Genomic DNA, 5,905 nt, shown 5'->3' with positions numbered 1-5,905 from the left:
AGCCGAGCCAGCTCGATATCCACCCCTAGCCGTGATGTACGGAGTCCTCCCAGATGCCTTCGATTCGCGGGCTCGCGACTCACATATTGCTGATGCACCGCTCCGTGTGGGCCCCGCTAGGGGTGAAAACGGGTCGGGTATACCCGCCGGGTACCGGATACGGATAGTGCAAATACCCGTTTTTCGGATATGGATACGGGCATTTTTATATTCGGGATGGATACGGGATATACCCGGACAGTGCAGCTTTGGATTCGGGTCGGATACGGAGCTAATACTGCCCGGTAAATACCCGGATATTCGGGTCGGATACGGGTACCCGGAATTCGGGTACCCGTTTTTTCTTTTTCTGCATAATAATATAGTTATAAAATCATTACTTTTACATATGAAAACAGATGAAAATAAAGTTTGTACGAAAATTATAGAGCTCGAAGAGATCTATAACTTTGTAGTACATCACATTTTCGTTTAAATACATCTTTAGGTCAAAATCATTGAAATAGTGTCCAAATTTATATCAAATTAATAGGCTTTATCATTTTCGTGTGGGGACTCAAGGTTATCTCCATGTGAGAACTGAAGGTTATCTTTTTTATAGACTATTTATTAGTATTGATAGCTTTTTGCAATTTTTCGTCGACGCTACAATATTTTTATGAATTTAATTGTATTTTGATGATTTCCTACAACAAGAAATTAATAATACACCAAATATCCTCAATTTTTTTAAATTTTACGAAGGCACAACATATGTTCATATATAACCATAAAAATGTTTGGACCATAAGATCTATAAGAATCACGTGTTTCTTCCATTTCACTTTAACTTATTTGTATGAGCTACATGTGAAACCACTCTAAGTATCCAAAGTTTCAACATAATCAGTACTTTACTCTATCATTTTCAAGTGAGAACTTGAGTTATCTCCGTATAGAATATTTATTAGTTTTTGTAACTTATTTGCAATTTTTGAGTGAAACTAGAATATTTTATGAATTTAAGTGCATTTTGATGATTTTCTATAGAAAATAATAACACACAAATAGCCCAAACAATTCATAAATTTTTACGGAGACACAACACATATCCACATATAGTTCTCAAAAACATTTGGACTATAAAGTCCACAAAATGCTAGTGTTTCTTCCATTCCACTCCTATTTATTGCGTGAGTTACACGTGAAATCACTTCATGTATCAAAGTTTCAACATAATCAATACTTCACTTATCATTTTTGCAATTTTAGGTCGAAACTAGTCTATTTTATGAATTTAATTATATTTTGATGATTTTATGTAGACATTTATTCTATTTTATTTTCACTTATTGCGTGAGTTACACGTGAAATCACTCTAAGTATCCAAGTTTAAACATAATCAATACTTCACTTTACCATTTTTATGTGGGAACTTGAGATTATCTTTTTATAAAATGTTTATTAGTCGTGATAATTTACTTGTAATTTCATGGTCGAACAAGAATATTTTATGATAACCAATTAATGCATTATCCGACAAGTATTCGATATCCGACCAAATAATATCTATATCCGTCACTTATCCGCCCGGATAAATATCTGGTACCTGTATCTATATCCGTCTCGTTTCTAACTATCCGTATCCGATCCCGAATCCGTTTTTAATACATTAGGGTAGGATACAGGATTACTATCCGTTCGTATGCGCCCGTTTCCACCCTTACGCCCCGCATTCCAGAAATCCTTCTCAACTGACTTGTGCGTCTTCCGCGCCAAATCTGGGGGGGGGGGGGGGGGGGGGGGGGGGGGGAATTCGGGCTCGTTGGTTGAACGCAGTTGCTATGATTCGATTAAGCCGCCCCTATATAACCCAAGCCACCGCCCTCCTCGCATCCCTCTAGTTTGTGCCTCGACTAGGGTGAGTGCCGCCATTGCCGACCTCTGTGGTTGTCACTTGGTCCGCCGCCATCGTAGATGCTTGTCTGCACTGGCGCTTGGCGACCGTGGGTGGCGATGTGAGCTCGCGGGTGTGTGTGGGTCGCTTGCCTACCCTCCTCCGACGAATTTGTGCACCAGAGCCCTCCCAATTCCTCGTCGATGTACGAGTGCTGCCGCAGATCCGCATTGCGCCATGGGCAGCGCGGTCGAGGCCATAATCCTCGGTAAAAACACATTCTCTAGCTTCGCAATTGTCTCCGCTTCGGGTAGTGCTTGTTCAATTTAGTTTTGAGGCTCTTGGGCATCGAGTGTGCAGTCACCGGCGGGGCCAACACTGTGGGGGATGGTGGCGCCGGCATGCCCAATCGGGTGGGAAGGAAGATGATGTGTGCGCCGTCCATCTGATCAGGGGTGGTTCAGATCAGTTTGGGGAATACCCCTTCACTCGGATCAATTGTGACCGTCATATCTTAGCGGTGGCCAAGCGGTGTGGCCAGGATTAGATTCACAAGTGGCAGCGTTAGGTCTCATTTCATAAAATCTTGACCCTAGGATTGGGATCGTGCGGCCTCAGTTGTATACCAGTTCGATGTGGCCCAGATATAATCTGAGCCCTCGGTTTAGATTCGAACGGGCATGGTCAGCCCATACCCCTTCGGCCATGGAATATTGTTAAAGAACCCCTGTGTTTTCATTTATTCAACCCGCTGTCCACCTCGGGTCAGGGCTGAGTCTTGTAGATCTTTTGAATTCGCCCATGGGTTTCTGTTTAATTGACGCTCAGTCCAGGAAATAGAGAAAATTTGAAAAATGAATTTAGAAAATGAATTTCCAATGCAAAAAGAATTCCAGAACTTATTTAATGCATAGAAAATTCATTTTAGCTCCTTTTAAATCCATTCCAGTTACATTAATTTTGTTTCAATATTATCTATCATTTAGTAACTCTGTTTAACCATGAAACATAGACTAAAATTGTCTACTTAATTTATTCCATGTCAAGCACTTAATTATTCAGAAAATCATAACTACCACACTTTAACTCCTATTTAACTCGTTCCAGTTGCGTTAGCTTCGTAATAAAATTTATCTACACTTTGGTAACCTTAATTTATCATGAGACATGTTGTAAATAATTAATTTGTTCATCCTATATTAATTGGATTAATCTATGTCTGTTGGATTAACTTCTTTAATATTAATATAGTATTCTAATCTTATGGTTATAATTTGACTAGATAATCTTTAATCAAATAATTACTTAGATTAAGTTGAAATAATTATTTATAAAATAATCTCTCATATGATTTACACTAACCAATTTAAAATATAGTTTAATATTTTAATCACATAGATCTTCTATAAATCATAACTCAGTAACCGTAGCTCCGAATTTAGTGTTTCTCGTTCCCACGATATCGTAGCGACACGTAGATTATTATTATGCATTTTGTTCTTATGTTTGATTTGATGATAATTTTGTCTATACCATGTTTGTTTGTATTGCTATGACTAGTAGCGAGGTTACGAGTCTCTTGAAGATCATCCTGGTACCTGGAATCTCAAGTCCCACGCAAGTTGTGCTCTTGACCACTTTTATTACCCAATAATGTTTTTTATAATCATTTATTCCTTCATAAGTTTAATTTTGATGGGACCCAATAGGTGACCCTAGACTGGTTATCCTTTTACCTTGTTCACCCTTGAATCATTTTGGTGGTTTTGCTATTGCTCTACATGGTTTTGGGATTAGTATTACATTATGTCCATATTCCAATTATTTTGATATTTTATTTATGTTCATGTCAAGATCATTATTTTTAATTGGAACATGGAGCTTAACTTGAGAAACACGTGCCACCACAAGGGTGGAATGGGACACCCTTGGCTGACTAATTAGGAAAGCTAGTAGAAGACTACCTTACCCGAAAGGGGCAAGGGCAGTAGGGGAGTAGGCGTGTAGGGAGGTTCTCGGGTTGATTTTGCTGCGATGGCGGTTAGACGAGGGATTCCTACATTGCTCTTCCTAGAAACTATAGCGGGTTTTAGGAAGCTGGTGGAACTTTGTTAAGGCCTCGTAGTGGATCCCTAGCCATTCACGACTTGTTAAGGCCTCGTAGCTGGTGGAACTATAGTGGATCCCTGGCAAAATGGGATACATGACTTGTTGGTACAGGGTACAACATCTGCAGAGTGTAAAACTGGTATACTAGCCGTGCTCGCGGTCATGAGCAGCTCAGGACTCTCGCATGTTTAAATTATGGAACTAAATTCAATTTGTCATTTGCATTGCATGGGATTTATTATTAATTTTGTTATATTATTATTATGGTTTTGTATTTACTTACATTTAGTAACTGCTAATAAAATTTGACCAACTTATTAAAAGCAATGCTTAGCTTTAACCCCTAATGTTGATCAGCCTTACACATCACATGAACTCCCACCTTTGGTGAGTTAAAGCACATTATTCCCCACAACTTGTTGAACGATGAACATATGGGAGCTCACCCTTGCTGCCTCACACCCCCCATAGGTCAAGAATAGGTACCATAGGATGAGGCGCATGGAGGATGTTGCGATGTGTTCGTGAGAGGTCTAGGTCGTCGTCTCCTAGTCAACTTTGGGTTGCTGGATCGTTGTCTCCTTACGATGTAACTAGGTATGTGCTCGTGCGTTGCGACGACGTATAAATTATTCGATATTCGATAAAATGTTAGAGTACAACGATTACATAAAAATAAAGTATATGGATTCATACAATCACCACATGACTTCAAGAAGATCAAAGTCCTACAACACTTGTTACTACTGCTAACACATTTTTCCATTTCTAGCAGGCAGCATGGACAGACCCCACAAGTAATAAATTTGGAAGCCTGCACTCTGCAACTATGAAAAGGAACAAACAAAAAGGATGTGGGGTTCACCACATTTCATCTCCTAGACGAGACCAAGGGCCTATCATCACATCCCTTCCTTTCCAATGGCGTCATTGGTGTCAAAAGCCTTGGTTGGTCAGCGGTTATGACCTCCACGATGTCGACTATCTGTTCAATAACCTCTTTGTCATGTACTAACCAATCTATCATTGGTGAGTGGTGCCTGGTGTACCTGACTGATTGTAAAGAACAAAAGAAAATCATAAGGTATTCCTACCACTAACACAGAGTAATAGATACTGGACTACACACAAAAAAATAAGTAAAATGATGCATTTGCAACAATGCATGTAGCCATTTTCCCACTATGGTCGGGTTGATTTTCATTACTAAAAAGCAACGAAATTACAATAGTTTTCAGACACCTGATAAATTAAGACCCAAAAATTATTATTGCTATCCAAACTAAGCACACATGCCTCAAACCAGAGCCTCAAACCAGAAAAGCAACCCGAGCAGTAGACAACTACTTTCCAAAATGAAAAAACGAGGTTCTAGATCCATGCAGGTGAGCATAACATAGTAACATGCCCAAATCAAAGCATTGTATACCTACCCCTTTTAAATGGTCATGACTACTAAATCTGAAAGCCATATGCAATCACCAATTGACAATAGAAGCATCACGTAACAAGAAGAAAGTGGCTATGTGCCTCGCCTTCCTTTCAAGAGTTGCTACTCTTTGGTGATATTCATCTTTAAGTGCATCCATTTCGGCTTCACATGACTTACTCTATATCGTATCAGAAACGATCGATCATAAAATTTAAAATGTGTTAGTGCTCTACAACACTAATGATTAATACAGAGAATACATTTCTAACATTCTTGTCTATTTTTCACAGTTTTACTAAAACTGGCATTAGGTACTAAATTCAGACGTTATAAACTGCTGCTGCAAGGAAAAATATGGAAAATATGCTTACAAACATACCTACTTGTGTATCATAATCTACCGTCCATAAACAATCCACAAAATTAAACACAGCTAAAAAAGGAACCTACTTGTGTAGCGTCCACAATTTTTTTGTCTAAACCTATTT

The 5,905-nt window shown here is 39.0% G+C and overlaps 1 long non-coding RNA gene across 1 annotated transcript; it reads left to right on the top strand.

The window, feature by feature from the left end:
- Positions 1–1,849: 1,849 nt before the first annotated feature.
- LOC103638517 (uncharacterized) lies at positions 1,850–5,077 on the top strand. The gene is made up of 2 exons (XR_558847.2): positions 1,850–2,144; positions 4,761–5,077. It is a non-coding gene; the product is annotated as an uncharacterized lncRNA (long non-coding RNA).
- The last annotated feature ends 828 nt before the right edge of the window (positions 5,078–5,905 follow it).

Source organism: Zea mays, chromosome 1, assembly GCF_902167145.1.
Source record: "Zea mays cultivar B73 chromosome 1, Zm-B73-REFERENCE-NAM-5.0, whole genome shotgun sequence".
NCBI lineage: Eukaryota > Viridiplantae > Streptophyta > Magnoliopsida > Poales > Poaceae > Zea > Zea mays.
This window is presented reverse-complemented; position numbering and strand designations above follow the sequence as displayed.